A 16,523-nucleotide genomic window follows, 5' to 3' on the forward strand; every position below is an offset into this window, starting at 1 on the left:
CTAGTTTCCCTCAGCATGTATCACCTGGACAGTCACGCCAGTGAAGCTTAAGACCCTTAATGAACCGAACATCAACTCAAACGAAGCACAGATATGCAATGTGTATAAAATAGTTATAACTGCATCTGGAATACAAGGTTAATATGATAACAGTATGCATAAACATCTTAAGGCCATCTTAAAGCTATCTGTTACACTGTTAAAGCAACGATCATACTGCAGATTATATTGTGCTGGTAAAATACTTTTGTTCATCCCCACAGAGGTCTGCTCTGACACTGGCTGTACCGACTGTAAACACGTCCTCCTGCTCGGTGACAGCAGCGTCACACCTCCAGTTTCTGGGTGACTTCCTGCGAGGCGCAGTCTTCCCATCAGTGGTCACCAGATGGTTGGTCTGAAGCTCCTCCTCTTCCTGTTTGTGACTCTGAAAACTGATCCAAGCTCTTTAAAGTGTGTTGAGTCATTTCCTTTTTCTGTGCAGGTTGAACCAATTAGGCGTCCTGTAAACAGCGCAGATTGACTCTAAACGTGCCGTCAGCTTCGACGCCGTTCAGCTCAGTCGGTGTAAACATGTCAGTCTGTGCTCGCTCTGCCTCTGTCACACACGCTTTCTCCAACTTTCTCTCCTGGCTCATCGAAGCCTCCCAGCTCCTGAAAGTCAAGAATAAAAAGGCAGAGTAAACTCCTCTTCCTCGCCGCCTTTCTGCTTCTCAGCAGCTCCGCCGATGAGGTGAGCGATTCCCTCCTCTCCATCGCGCTGCCGCTTTCCCGCCGCTCTGAAGCAAATATCCATCTCCAGCTTCTTCTCCCGCTCTGACAGCCGAGAGACTGCCTGTCATCCCGCCTGTCAGCCTCACAAACGATGACGCGTGACAAAGTGAGACACACACACACACACACACACAGCAGGCTGATCAGTCTACAAAAATTTTAAATGCAGTTTTTGGTTTCTCAAACTTTAAGAGCTGAAAGTGGAACCAGGTGTGTGTGTGTGATTTCGTTACAGTCAGGTAAAGCCTCTACAATAATTCAGAGGAACCCAACAACCACTCTGTGTGTATAGGCACCCAGTGCATCATGGGAATCCCCCAGCAGCTTACACCTACTGCAGCCTAACTGAGGGAGGATTCGGGGTCACCTGATCCACATCGCACCGCGCTCCTCCGTCAGTATGTCAGAGTCCAGTGCAGACGTCTCTAACACGTCGGTCCCTCTCTTCTCTCTCGTCTCAGTGTCGCTGATACAAATGTCTGTTTCAGCCTTTCATTCGTCACCATACTTTTTTCTACCCTTTATTTTTTAGACTGGACCCTGCAGGTATTTGTTGTTGATCTTACAGGCTGAATGTCATGACTGAGGAGATCATTCGGTGAATACAGATACCTGCAGAGCGCACGTTTCCCTCTGGATAGCAGCTCAATTCGGGAATCTGGTGGATGGCGTTACAGTCTGAACATCATCCAGATGATCTCCACGTTACAGCGATAATAATCCATGTGAAATGATTCACGCTTGTATCAGCATGTAGATCAGCTCTGATAATTAATGAACCTCCACTCTGCTGCTGCTGCAATCTCTAATTAACTGATTCTAATCAGACGCCACGCTGCATCCCTCCTCCTCACCCGCCCCTCCTTTTAGCCATCAGCGTGGAGGAGGCGAAGGGAGTGGGGAAGGAAAGAAAACAACGAAGGACAAAGAAGGGAAACAAGAGAGGAGAAGTAGGACGAGATGTAGACAAAATGAGGAGATTAAAGGATAATGATGGAAAATGTAAAAAAGAGGAAAGAAAGGATGAAGATGGACGAGATGAAAGAGGAGACAGAGGCAGGGGGTGGAGGGGTGTAATCATGTGGATACCTCAGAGATGGTAACCACGGGAGCACAGCAGCTGACCTCCAATCATCTTTCGTACCTGAAATTTAATGTTTCATCTGTCTGAGAGAGGTGTGTGTGCGCCTGTCTGTCTATCTCTGTGGGGACCAGTGTCAGCTTGGCATCCTGTGAGGACAGCTGTGCAAAGCGAGGACAGTTTGAGGCTTCAGACTCGACCTGCTCTGGATTTTCGTTCCTGAGCTCTCATAGAGCAGCTTTGCATGGTTCAAATGATCCTTGTTTAGCTCCTCCCCCTCCAAATCACCACGTTTGTGTTTGTCAGGCATCTTTACCTGAGATTCCCCTACAACGAGACCCATAGAGCTGTAACTCTAACTCAGACACAACAAGGCCTAAAACCCACTTCCTGCTGCTCTTACAGTCACTGAGTTTTGTGTTTAATGTCTTATTAAAGTTCGGAATAATGTTTTTCCCTCCAACAGGAAAAACATCAGTAAAATCCTCTCCAATGAGGAAGCCTCATGTGACCGTGGTGCTTTCACAGATTTACTCTTCAAAATTAATTTGCATGAATTTGACGAGATGATGTGGAAAAAACAAACCACAGAGTCAAAACGTTCATTTATACAGAACGTTTTTAGAAACCACTCCATCGCTGTGCTCTGTGCACAAAGGACACAGCTTTCAAAACATTAACCAAACAGTTTGTATCACCATCAGCTGATGGAGGGGTGGTAACGGTGACGTCGCGGTGATGTCACAGTGATGTCACAGTGGTGCGCTCATTCAGAAAGAAGCTTCAAAATAAGGCGCAGGTGTTTCAGTCCAAGCCTGTTTTCTAAAAGGACTTCACTGTTTGACAAGCTGCTACAAAGCCCGAACATTTATCACAAATCTGCCCACCGGGTGAGCATCAGCTGCCGCTGCCACACGCGCTCACTCGCTGTTCTAAAGGCTCCGGTTCCTGAAGTGGATTTCCTGTTCAGGTTCTCAGTCAGTCAGTACCAGGCTCAGTACTCATTTACTTTTAACAGTGAAAGAACCACTCATCCCACAATGCATTGCAAATCCCAGCTCACACAGCGAGCAGCGTCCGGCCTTCTTGAGCTGAGTCGTGGTCCTTGCTGTGGTGCTGTTCAGTAGTGTGCGTGCACGGCCTGGTTGGCCTGTTTTGCAGGTTTCCGGGACATCGTTGAAGTTTTTGTTAAAACAAGGCCGACGTCACACAGATGTGTGGTTCAGCTACACCATCATCACCACGGAGAACATGAATAGGGTTTTTACATTAGGAATATCATTACCAATAGGATATGTGTTCATCCACCCCTGAAAATAGTCCCAACAGCTATTTCATCCAAAGCAGGTCAGAAACGGTGTCTGCCAACCAGCTGCTGAGAGAACATTAAGGGCGGCGTTTTAAAGGTGTAGCAGCCAGCAGGGGGCAGTGCTGGTCTGACTCCTCCCATGTATCACAGCCTCGCTCCTCACTTTGGTTCCTCTTCTAACGACGTGCCAGCGACTGATCATTTCCTCTCAGCACTCTGGGCCTTTGGGTCTATCAGCCTGTCGTCTTATCTGTTCTTACCAAGTTCTTGTTGTAAACATGGAGGTCCAGGTGACCTGTTCACTGAATCTGGGCCTTAGCGATCTACCTGGAAAGATGTTCAAGCACGTCGTGTCACGGTCCAGTCGAGCTGCGTGGACTCTGTGAGTCCATCCCACACAGTCAAAGCTGACCTGATGTTTGGAGGAGGACGAGCAGCCTCGGGCTGACAGACCATCACCGCCCTGCAGAAGGTGACAAACAACGGACACAAGAACCTCTTTTTGTTTCCTCTATGACTTATTTTCATATTATTCAGCATCCAGCCTGCGTGCCAGCTTTCATATCGAGAGTACAGACTGAAGGTTGAAGCAAAAATAAAACATTTAAAAAATCTTTTTCTGATTTGGCTGTGTGTGTCAAAGTCATCAGGTAAAACTGAACTTTTCCCACATTTAGAGTAAAACGCGTGAAATATGAAGCCCCTCTAATGAGACAATATTTAATTCCAAACAATCCCTGTGAAATCTCCTGCCGGTCTGCCTGCCAGGAAAACACGCAGATTAGAAATTCCTTTGAAGGAAGTTTAACGTGATATTAAAGCGGTCGTCAACCCAACAACTTCTTCAAAGATCCTCGCTGCTACTGAAAAAGGCTTCTCACATTATCTTTAACCACCACACCTTTCATTCAGCCGAGTCCACAGAGAGCAGACTGAGCTGAGAGGGTTCAGGCTTCACTGCAGGGACTGTGAACATCAACAGCGCACACCTGAGCACAGGTGTGCGGATTTCAGCTGCATAGATGAGCTTTTACACTGCGGGAGCCTTCCACTGTATGTGCCTGAAGAAAAAGAGACTGGATGCCTGTATGAACACATTTAGAGCTGCATCACACCGTGACGACGAGGCTGTCTTATTTAAACACGCATTCATCAGTACTAATAATGATAATGATACATGTCTGTTTATAAAGGTCTATAAAGGATTTTCCTTACATAAAGGTGTCCTCACGTCCCTCATAAGTGCTCCTGTTCCTCACGTTGCTCGGTGTTCTCCAGAAATATTTATTGTTGGACACTTTATTAAAAACCACATGCAGCCGCTCCGACAGCAGCTCCTGAACAACTCATTGAAAAGCACATCTGTGCTTCCACACGTCTTCAAGTCGTGCACACGAATCCGTAGGTGATGCATTTTTCAGTAGGAAGTGTGCTTTTTGGGCAGAGGCGTAACCATGGCAACAAAGAAAGCACGGTTTAAAAAAGGTGCCAACCTTTGAAGAATGTGAACCCCGGCCATATTTATCTAAACCTAACGCTGTCAAACACCTAAACCTAACCAAGCGCCATGTTTTTAATAATAAATGACTTACTGAAACATCATAGATCAACACCACCTCTGCTCCAACCTCCAAACACCAACTCCTTTGTCTCTATGAAAGTGCAAAAGCAGACTCACACTGGGGTGTTATTTTCCAGCTTTCGTTCCTAATTTTGAATTTTCCAAACAGTGTAATCATAAGAAAAGAAAAAGCTTTAAAAAATATTTTAGCTGCCTTCCTTTAAAATCCTCATGACTCACATGGAAAAATATGAAATAAAAGATGTTCCTGAAAAGATGCAGAGAGAAATAATAGAAGTTCAGTAAAACAGATTCTTTCACAGCCTGTTATTGAAAAAGAAAAAAATCCCCTGAGGGCCAAAATTAACATTCACAGAAGCAAAAGATAAAAACTGGGTCACAGCAAAGTTTGACACTTCCTGCTTGAATGTATTCAAACCTGCCTGTCAACAAAAAGTAAGCCATATCTATCTAATAGACTCCAGTTTGTGCATGTAAATGGAGAGTCCTCTTCACACACTGAGGTCAATTATGGAGTTCCTCAGGGTTCAGTGCTAGGACCAATTCTGTTTACATTATACATGCTTCCCTTAGGCAGCATCATTAGAAGACATAGCATACATTTACACTGCTATGCTGATGACACCCAGCTCTATCTGTCCATGGAGCCAGATAACACACACCAATGAGTTACACTGCAGGAATGTCTTAAAGACATAAAGACCTGGATGGCCGCTAACTTTCTGCTTCTTAATTCAGATCAAACTGAGGTTATTGTACTCGGCCCTGAAAAGCTTAGAAATATGGTCTCTAACCAGATTCTTACTCTGGATGGCATTACCTTGGCCTCCAGTAACACTGTGAGGAACCTTGGAGTCATTTTTGACCAGGACATGTCCTTCAATGCACATATTAAACAAATATGTCAGACTGCTTTCTTCCATTTGCGCAACATCTCTAAAGTTAGAAATATCCTGTCTCAGCGTGACGCTGAAAAACTAGTTCATGCATTTATTACTTCCAGGCTGGACGACTGTAATTCATTATTATCAGGAAGTCCTAAAAACTCCCTGAAAAGCCTTCAGCTAATCCAAAATGCTGCAGCAAGAGTCCTGACAGGGACTAGAAAGAGAGAGCAGATTTCTCCTGTTTTGGCTTCCCTTCATTGGCTTCCTGTTAAATCCAGGATTCAAAATCCTGCTCCTCACATACAAGGTCTTAAATAATCAGGCCCCATCTTATCTTAATGACCTTGTAGTACCATATCACCCTATTAGAGCACTTCGCTCTCGCTCTGCAGGCCTACTTGTTGTTCCTAGAGTATTTAAAAGTAGAATGGGAGGCAGAGCCTTCAGTTTTCAGGCCCCTCTTCTGTGGAACCAGCTTCCAGTTTGGATTCAGGAGACAGACACTATCTCTACTTTCAAGATTAGGCTTTAAACTTTCCTTTTTGCTAAAGCATATAGGCAGGGATAGCTCAGTAGGTAGAGTGGTAGCCCCATGATCGGAAGGTCGGGGGTTCGACTCCACTGAACGGCTACCCTGAGGTACCCCTGAGCTAGGTACCGTCCCTACACACTGCTCCCCGGGCGCTGCACTGGCGGCTGCCCACTGCTTCACTGGGTGAATGGGTTAAATGCAGAGGAACTATTTCCCTATGGGGACTAACACGCACACTTTACTTTACACTTTACTTTACATAGTTAGGGCTGGACCAGGTGACCCTGAATCCTCCCTTAGTTATGCTGCAATAGACGTAGGCTGCCGGGGATTCCCATGATGCATTGAGTTTTTCCTTTCCAGTCACCTTTCTCACTCACTATGTATTAACACACCTCTCTGCATTGAATCATATCTGTTATTAACCTCTGTCTCTCTTCCACAGCATGTCTTTATCCTGTCTTCCTTCTCTCACCCCAACCGGTTGCAGCAGATGGCCCCGCCCCTCCCTGAGCCTGGTTCTGCTGGAGGTTTCTTCCTGTTAAAAGGGAGTTTTTCCTTCCCACTGTCGCCAAAGTGCTGCTCATAGGGGGTCATATATTATGGGATATAGTTATTTTGTTACTTCATTAGAGTTATTTGATATTATATTTGCACTATCTTGCTGTATATTACTGTATATTAGTATTTCTATTGTGTATATAGTATATCTTATTCCTCTCTTGCTGCATTGAGCATGTGTATGACAAAAGAATTAACCGCTTCTTATCTTATGAATGTTGGTTTTTCTCTGTATGTATTTAAATAAATTGAATTTCTTGTACAACATTAGCATGTTTCTGAACAACAGGCAGCCTGAAGGAAGCATCACTGAAAACTGCTGACGTTGTGTTGTTAGCAGTGACTTTATCGTGTTTACAGCCTCCCATGAAACTGATTGTGAAAGACTAGCTGCAGACATTTTCCTCTAACTCATTCTGGCGTGTAAAATCTGCCTGACAACAGTTAATTGTGCACAAACAGCAGGCCTGTAGAGAAGTTTAATGTCTCCCCGCCTGGATCCACAATCCCGTTTAGCATATAGCGCTGTTTGTCTTTGATCCTGACCTGCTTTAGATCCTGGAGAAAAGCCCTCATTAGAATATCAAAGTTGATCTGTTTTACCCTCAAACTCATCTTCTGACGGCTGAGCCCGAGAACTTCACCTCCGCCGAGGAGTTGTTTCCCCGAGGAGAGCGCCGCGAGCTGCGAGCCGCTCTGCTGGGAGACAACGAACGGAAGAACAAGCTGACAGAGCCAGGCGCTGAAGTTGTATAAGAGGAGGATTTCATGAATTATGGGAGGTCAGAGGTCAGGAATATGAACTGGACCAGAACTCACAGAGGAACAAATGAAGATCATCAAAAGTCTGAGTAAGCATTTACTCTGCAATAACAGAAAATAAATGTCTAAATACAAACAGTGAAGATGTTTTCTATTTGAAAGGTGCAAAAATTCCCCAAAAGATGAGATGCAAAATAAGATCTATAAACAAAATCCAACAATTTGAATCTGATGGCAAAACGTCTGAACAGAAAGCTGGAGGAACATTTAGCAGCTAGAATAAAACGGCTCTTTATTTTCCTTCTACATGTGCAACCAAACTGTGGTCATGTTAACTGGCAGCAGGTAACATGAAGCTAAAGAGGGGTGTCAAAAACACCATTACAAAAAGAAGGTAGAAGAAGACTTCTCCAACTCCAGCCCCCGACGCATGTGGCAAGAACTCCAGACCATCACGGACTACAGGATCATCAAACCCTCCCCCGCATCCTCTGATGTCTCCTTCCTCAACGAGCTCAACAACCTTTATGCTCGTTTTGAGCGAGGGAACCCCACAACCACAACCAAAGCAGACGTGACGCCGGACCACCAACCTCTGACTCTCTCCCCCACCGATGTAGGAGAGGTGCTGAGCAGGATCAATGTCCACATGGTCCTGATGGCATCCCCGGGCGTGTTCTCAGAGCGTGTTCTGGGGAGCTTGCAGGAGTGCTCACAGACATATTCAACCTGTCCTTGGCCCACGCTGTGGTACCGGCCTGCTTCAAATCCACCTGCATCGTCCCGATACCCAAAAACTCCAACCGCTCTAGCCTCAATGACTACCGCCCAGTAGCACTCACCCCCATCATCACTAAGTGCTTAGAGCAGCTGGTCCTAGCACACTTCAAATCCTGTCTCCCCCCCACCCTGGACCCCCACCAATTCGCATACCGCCAGAACAGGAGCACAGAGGATGCAGTCTCCATCGCACTGCACTCTGTCCTCTCACACCTGGACAACAACAACACCTACGCCAGAATGGGTGTTTTTCTGTGTACATTCCTAAACACATATCTGTACTTTCTGCTCCTTACATTCTTACAAATGTTGGACACATTTGAGGGGAGTTATTAATACATGTGAGCCTTTAAGTATCAGACTGACTTAAACCTAAACAGAAACACCTGAGAGGAAATCATGTTAATGGGCTGAATGACCACAGGTGTCACATAAAAAGAGATGAAAGAAGAAATGGTACTGCACTGTGGCGGACAGTAAGCATGGACAAGATAAACTCAAAAAGACAGCTTTATTATGCTGCTGCTGCTCGAAACACAAACTCGTGAAGAATGAAGCAAACTAGAAGCTCAGAACTTAAACAGGGGAAACCGGAAATAGTAGAAAACCAGGAGCAAAGTAACAGTGGAAACACAGGGCTTAGATACACCAGGGAGCAACGAGCTGGGACTAACGAGACAAGGGGAAGCAAAACAGGAAACACAAGACGATTACAAAGACGCAGACTAGACACTGAGACACGACCGACTGGGGAGACAGAGGGGACAAAGAGACAAGAGCGACTAGACGAGGAACACAGGACAGGCAAAGAAACAAGCCTAAATCCTAGGACTAAGAATAAACACAAGCAGAAAACCAAAAACATGAATAACAATAACCAAAGAATATAAATTAGCCACAAACCATAAACACTGAGTCAGGAGACTCAGGACAAACCGTGTGTCACAGTCAGGGGTTACAGTGGGTCAGTCTATTATTATCATTATTATCATTATTATTGGCACAACAGCAGAACGACTGCAGGTGTCATAGGCTGTGGTCAGCATCTAGCTAGCTCTACAGAAGAGGAGCGAGCATGAAGGGAGCGACGATTTTAAGTGTCAGGTCATCTGAAAGCAGCGTTTCTATGAGCTCAGCCAACATCAGCAAACAGTTTGTCTCACAGTGTGCTGCAGCTAAAGTCTGGCTGCTGATTTGACAGGGAGAGAAAAGACAGAGAGCTAAGTTCACTCAGAGATGGAGACAGATGATAAAGAAGGAGAGAGTTTAGAGTTAAAGGACGGACTGAAACGAACTGAGACAGACTGACTCTGGTATTTAAAGACTGCATGAGAATCCTCTGCAGGTCAGCGCAGGATATACAGGTGAGTTTGCTGCACTGTGATTGGTTTACAGTAAAGACCATCTACTGGAGCTGTCAGTAGGAATTATTGTGAGTTTGATTGTTTTCCCCACACTGAGACATTACAGCTGATTTTAGGTTCCCCACCTGCTGAATCCACTTTAACCCCTGACTGTGCACATTTAGTCTGCCTCTGTGGTTGATAAGGCTCTGTCCTTATTTTTTTTTCTTATTTTTTAATAACAAAAAAAAAAGATAAGGCTCTGTCCTTTGACTCACATTTGGGAAAGAGAAAAACCTCCAACAATGACTGAGACTTTTAACATCTCATCTGAATTATAATCCTTTTTTATAAAGTTTGATTGAATCTGTTTTAATGTTTTGCATAATTGCTTGGTACGGTAATTTGCCTTTGACTAATAAGACCAGACTTGCTAACCTGGTTAAAGTTGTTGGTCAGATTTCAGGGAGGTCTCAGGTCCAGCTTGTGGGCTTTTCTAACAGGCAGGTGCTGAGGAGGCCGACCTCGGTCAAGTTGAGTTCAGACCATCCTCACTTTAATGACTCTGAGCTGCTTCCTTCAGGTCATTGGTATAAAATGCCTGCAGTGAAGACTGAGAGACATGGAGTGTCTTTTATAGCCTTTGCTGTTATCATGGTTAATAGCAAGTGGTGATACCATCACTGCTACACATCGCACTCTGTTGATGCTACTGATAACATTTGGGCTGTTGTCTCTGGGCCTTGTTGTTGTGTGTGTTGTTTCATGTGTGGACATACTGCAATTTGATTTCCCATTGGGGACAATAAAGTTACCATTGACAACGGAGGCAAGAGATAATACATATAACTGTTTATATGTATTAGATAGCGTTTAGAGCATTTAAATACCGTCCTTATTGCCTTTGTGCATTTTTCTATATGCTGCATTTAGAATAAACATAATAGTATAATATTCTAATAATAAGAATAAAAAGGATGTCGGAGGTACTGAAGGTGCTAATCGGCTATTGCCAGGTTTTTTTGAGTTGGATAGTAATAAATAAATAAATAATGACAGATAACAGATGAAATATGGGTTTCATTATTTAGGGGCAGACAGTGAGACAAATAAATGATGAAAGCAGGAAGCAGAAGGATCTGACTCAGGAAGAGAAGGCAAGTCCAAAATAACACAGGAACCTGTGAACACCAGGGCAGGTGGGCCAGCTGTTAGAAAATCTGCTTTTCTGAAGCTTTAGAAGAGTCTAACAACGTTAGGCAGGAAGTCCAGACAACAAAAGAACAACCACACAGGACGAGGAAACCCCACAGCGATCTGGGACGCACCAAAACCACCACCACAAACTGCAAAGGAAACCTCAGAGGTCAAAGGTTATTCATTCCTTCCATTTGCCTAAGCCACTTTAATGATCTTCACTCGTTTCAAAGAAAGAGAGTCACGCTAACATAGAGCTTTTAAATTTAAATAATGTTTGGGTAAACATAAGGCATGAATCCCGTGTTAGAGGCAGATGGAAATGCTCTGCAGCATCAGTGGGAGTCAGCTGAGGAATGAGGTCTCCTGAGTGCAGACCGCCCGTTCTGGTTGAAGGACAGTTTGATGCAAAAAAGTTTCTTCATCAGAGAATCAGGTCAGCAGTCGAGTCTTTGATATGCAGATGTTTTTATTTTTGTTCTGATGAAAACAGCATTAAAAGCCAACTGCAGGGAATTAAATTACCTTCGACTCACAGATCTGAAGCTCAACACAAATTAACGCCCATAAGATCATTTAAATGCAATCACAAACTTTACCTTCTTTCATTCTGCCGTTAGGTTTGATCTGAAAACACGTTTGTGAGCATGAGTGACTATGGAAGGAACAAAAAACAACCACTTTGATGCTACAGAGAACAACAGAGGCAGAGATATGTAAATGTAAAACAGAAAACACACACCAGTCATCATCCATAGCACCTCCAGCATCCATAAAAGCCGAGGTCAAGACGGCCTCTGAAGGCAGCGCAGGACTCGGATTGTTTGTTTGCCAAAAGGACATATGTGAGAAAAGAGCGTTTCAGCGCTGAGGGCTGAATCCAAAAGAGGCAGAGAAACACAGAAATTTAAAGAGCACATTATCATTGAGAAGACTGCGCTTTATTCACAAACAGGTATCTGTACCGCGATCAATCAGACACAAACAGACGAGGGGCCGATGGCGCGATATGGCAGCCTGGCTTCTGTCAGTCTGCCCCAGGCCAGCTGTGGCTACAACCCTAGCTGCCTCCACCAGTGTGTGAATGTGAGAGTGAATAGTGGCATTGAAAAGCGCTATATAAATCCAATCCATTATAAACCACGATCAATCAGACACAATCACGATCAATCAGACTTAATCACAATCAAGATGACCACGACATGACAGATGTTTGTTTGACAGATGTTTGTTTGACAGATGTTTGTTTGTAAGTTGGTAAGTTGAACAGGAGCTACATACAAAACAGGTAAATAAAAGCAATCACGGGAAAAACACCTGATTTGTAATGCGTCAGAATCATGTTTATGAGGTAGGCTGTCTTAAAACACGATGCGAGTGACCTGTCAATCAGCAGATGGCTCCGCCCTAAATGCCTCTGTTTTATCGTCTGTTTGATCTGAACACCTTTTTGCAATGTGCTATCCATTAATACCATAAACGCGCCTGGTAGGAGTTTACTGAGCCGAGCAGGCTGCTTGTTTTATCACAATCAAGAATAGAATAGAACAGCATAGAATAGAATGGCCCTTTATCGTCACTGTAGATGTAAAACATACGCCTGTACGCGCCGCCATCCTGGAAGTACAAACTAGCAGAGTTGCCCGATGCTGGACAGCAGAGAGAATGCTGCTTTAAGACGATTCTGGATCAGATTAAAAAAGGGTTTTAGTAAATATTTTTAAATCTGAGCTGATGCCTGATTCCTGCAGCGTTCATCATCTACTTGTTTAGTGATTGTGTCTTTTTTCACCCCGTGACCTTTAACCCCAACACAGCTGCTGGAAGTGTTTATATACTTTCTCAGGGAAGTCGATGTGAGTGTTGGCAGCCAGCCCTGACCTCTCTTCTCTTCGAGTTTGTTTGTTTGCTCTCTGAGGAGGAATTTTATCTGTTGGTAAGTCTGAAAGTTAAAAATCTGACGGTTCTGGACGAATGTGTTTCATCAGACAACAAAAGGACAACAAAAGGACAACAGGCGGTCATTCTGTGGTTTGAGACACGAGTGAGTCAGTAAAACTCACTAATGCCTCTATTTGTCTCACAGTCCAACTTTTTAAAGACAGACTCTGTTTTCCACAGTTTTTTCACAGCATCCATAGTTTCACCTCAGCCCAGCATGTCCTCCATATGCAGAGATGGGCAGTAACGCGTAATCAGATTACTTTTTTCAAGTAATGAGTAAAGTAAGGGATTACTATTGCAAAAACGGTAATTAGATTACTGTTACTTTCCCGTAGGAACGCTGCGTTACTAAAACCGTGATTTTTTACGAGAATGTCTCACGACAGTGACGTAAGCGAGTGCGCCGTTCGTGACAACAGCTGTGTGCAGATCAACAATGGATCACATATCGAGTGCAGAGAGAGTATGAGCGTGCAGCGTTTAAAGCGTGGAAGTACTGACCTTACTTTGAGTTTGATTCCATAAAAAGTGACAAAAACATTAGTGTCCGCTGTGCGTGGGAAGAAAACTTCTTTTTACAGCGAAAAACCCCTAAACTTCCAACAAGCACCGAGTAGCTACGACGTAATGGGAAACTCACAGAGAAACTCGCGGATTCTTCCACTGACCGCGGCACACCTGCACCAGGGTAAACCTCCGCCTACCCCACTCCTGCTTTACAGGTGAAAATAGAGCAACAGGACCGCTGAGTCTTTGACTTTATTTATTTTCTGCTGTGTTTTACTTGCATCTATTTGAAAGACTGAGTGTAAACACAAAAAATATTTTATTTTATGAGCTGGAATGTGCAGAAAATAGGTTTAAATGTTAAACTAATTTCTTCCAGTCAGAGAATGTTGCATATAATTAAATTTTTGCTTGATGCTTAAAGTTAAAAGATTAAAACTAATAAAACAAGTTTTAAAAAGAGACTTTTCCATTTGATTACATTTTGTATGATGGATTATGCAGAAAAAGTAGAATTGGGCTGAAAGATCTATCGCTTTATCACCTCTTCAGGTTGTAAATCGTGTTTTTAAAAAGTAACTAAGTAACTAATTACTTTTGAAAATAAGTAATCAGTAAAGTAACGGGATTACTTTTTGGGGGAAGTAATCAGTAATTCGTTACTGATTACTTTTTTCAAGTAACTTGACCAACACTGTCCACGTGTGTGCATGCCATCACTCCAGGAATAGCGTCAGCTTTAAAAATACGTGATTGGCTTTGCCAACCAATCAAGTGTGAGTTTGGATCCACATTCACAAGAGACAGCTGCTGTCCTTGTTTTCTCTGCAGGTCCTGGGAACCAGCCGATCTGAAGCACCAGGGTCAGGAGGCGCAGTCTGCTGAGCTCTGCCCTGAGAGAGAGGAGCTCTGTGGGCTCAGAGAACAGTGAGACCTCCCGACCTCCTCTGGAGCTGCAGAGTCTTTCTTTCTCTTTGTTAGACAAAACCAAAAGGTTCAGCCCTTAAAATAAATTCACTGCTTCATCACACAGCCTCAAAGGAAGCTTCCTGACCTTCACTGCTCTGCTGCTACATGACCTCTGACCTCCTCACAGGAAAGCAGAGCGTGTCTCCTGAAAGCGCTGTTAAAGCTGCTTTAGACACCGCCCTCGTGCAGCTCGAGTTTCTCTGAATTTGTTCTTTTCCTGCAGACGAGCTCGTGGCGTCCTCTGCGGGGAAACGCTGCTCTGAAAAGAAAATTAAACACCCTGCAGGGATCAGCAGAGGTACACATCGCATTAATGGGATTTATTCAGCACAATAACTGAATTCACACACACACACGCTTCAGGCAGCGAGAAGAAAGGCCCGGAGAGACGGCTCCGAGCTAACAAACATCCATCCAGGAAGTGTGCGCTCCGAGTTTGTCCCAGAAAAGAAGGACTTTGAGTTAACCCTTTGTCTCTGCTGCTACGTCTGAAACGCCTCAGGCTCCAATCACTGATGCAGGATACAGACATTAATTAGGTGGTAATACTGCAGTAATACTGCAGTAATCTGAGCCTGAAAAGTAAAAGCCTCCTTCTGAGTTACAGTCATTTGGACCAATCATGCTTCACTGCTATGATGTGATTATTAAGACAGATGAAAACTTGTGTTTTTATAGCACGTCTGTTTTGTATTGTGCAGATTTTTATCTGACATTTATTTAAATGTCGGCACACGAGGACCAGATAGGAAGGCGGGAGGATGCACAGTCTGTTGGAGCACCAAAGCGTCTTTACAGTAACTTTGCTCCATGCTTGAGTAAACTGGCTCAACCCAAAGCACTGAAAATCTGACTCCGCCCACTCTGACCTCACGTTTACCTGAAGTAATGGGACCAAAGTTTTGGCCTCCGGACACAAGCAATGAAAGTGGTGACGATGTGGAATCATGTAAGTGGGTCACTGACACCTCTGTTTAAATAACCTGTGACCTGCAGTTCAAACATCCTTTAAATGAAGCTAACAGGTAATCTTTGATTTTTTTATCAAAACCTGTTTTACTTTCATATCATTTTAAATAAAGAACACAGTTCCATCGCTGCGCTTACATATACTTATGTATACATGTAAAGAAAGCCATGAAGACCCCGGGGTGCTCTGAAGTATCCGTTACAGCAGACTTCCCAAAGTGTGGGGCCCGCCCCCTAGGGGGGGTGCAGAGCCATCGCGGGGGTCCAAAACGCTTGGACACTGCTAGCACAGCGCTCACACAAACACAAAGCAGGAGATGAAGCATCGCTGAATATGTTTCCAAACCAACTTCATTCTAAGCCAAAGACTAGAAACTCTGGTGAAGCAAATCTTCCCTTTGGCTTCACCTGCACAGGTGCTGAGGTAGGTCTCCCTGCAGGATTGGTTTCCCTGCGTCGGGAGCAGCGCTGGGCTGTTTAAATCACAGATAAACAGGATCCCACAGCTGTTTATGTTTTTAAACCCATTTTGCACAGAGAGGCATTTTTTGAAAAAGGTATTGATGCAATGTTGAACATTATTACACAGGAAAAAACAACTACATGTAAAATAATGACACCGTGACGCCTCTGCCTTTGTAATGGAGGGACAGTAACTGTGTGTAAAACCTGCAGACAGTCAGATTAACAGTATTTTGTCTCTATCATTCTGCAGTTCATCTCATGTAAACAATAACATGGCCACAGCGTGACGTGAATAAAGGCACATACCTTTGACGCTGCGTGACCAACTCTGTATTCCTCGTGATGCTGCAGGATTATAGACTGGAATGACCTGCTCTCTATGTTAGTGGATTTATATAAGAAGTGAAGAAAATAAGAATAGCACCATGTGTTGCAAATACTGTAAATGGTGCTTCTAAAGTAGACACAGAAATGAAAAATACCTAAATACAGTACAAGTATATTCAGGAAAGAGTAAATGTACTGAGATTAGCAGTACGTCTGTCCAGTGGCATCGGGGGTGTCTTTTCACGCGCCGTTATTATCCAATAGTTAGTTTGGCCACTAGTGTGTGCTCTCACTTCTAATGTTGCTTTCTGGGACGATGAGTTGCCGTAAGTTAATATAATAGGTTTCCTGGTTCTGTGGTTTAAAACAAGTCTCGTGTTGGAGGTCCTGGGAATGAGCGCCAGCGAGGGTCCTCACAAAGGCAGAAAAACAAACGTGTGTGTGTCAGCTTGTCAGAATATCGGGCGATGGCGGCCGTGTTTCTGTGAATTTTTGCGTCTGTTATTGAAAATCAGCTGCTTCAGTGAGATCTGT

At 44.1% G+C, this 16,523-nt stretch overlaps 1 long non-coding RNA gene across 1 annotated transcript; it reads right to left on the reverse strand.

Annotated features, from left to right (window-relative positions):
- Nucleotides 1–811: 811 nt before the first annotated feature.
- LOC309699062 lies at nucleotides 812–16,294 on the reverse strand. The gene is made up of 3 exons (XR_014274247.1): nucleotides 15,969–16,294; nucleotides 3,492–3,627; nucleotides 812–855 (listed from the first exon to the last, which is right to left on the reverse strand). It is a non-coding gene; the product is annotated as an uncharacterized lncRNA (long non-coding RNA).
- Nucleotides 16,295–16,523: the final 229 nt, after the last annotated feature.

Source organism: Aulonocara stuartgranti (assembly GCF_965226115.1).
Source record: "Aulonocara stuartgranti genome assembly, chromosome: 22".
Taxonomy (NCBI): domain Eukaryota; kingdom Metazoa; phylum Chordata; class Actinopteri; order Cichliformes; family Cichlidae; genus Aulonocara; species Aulonocara stuartgranti.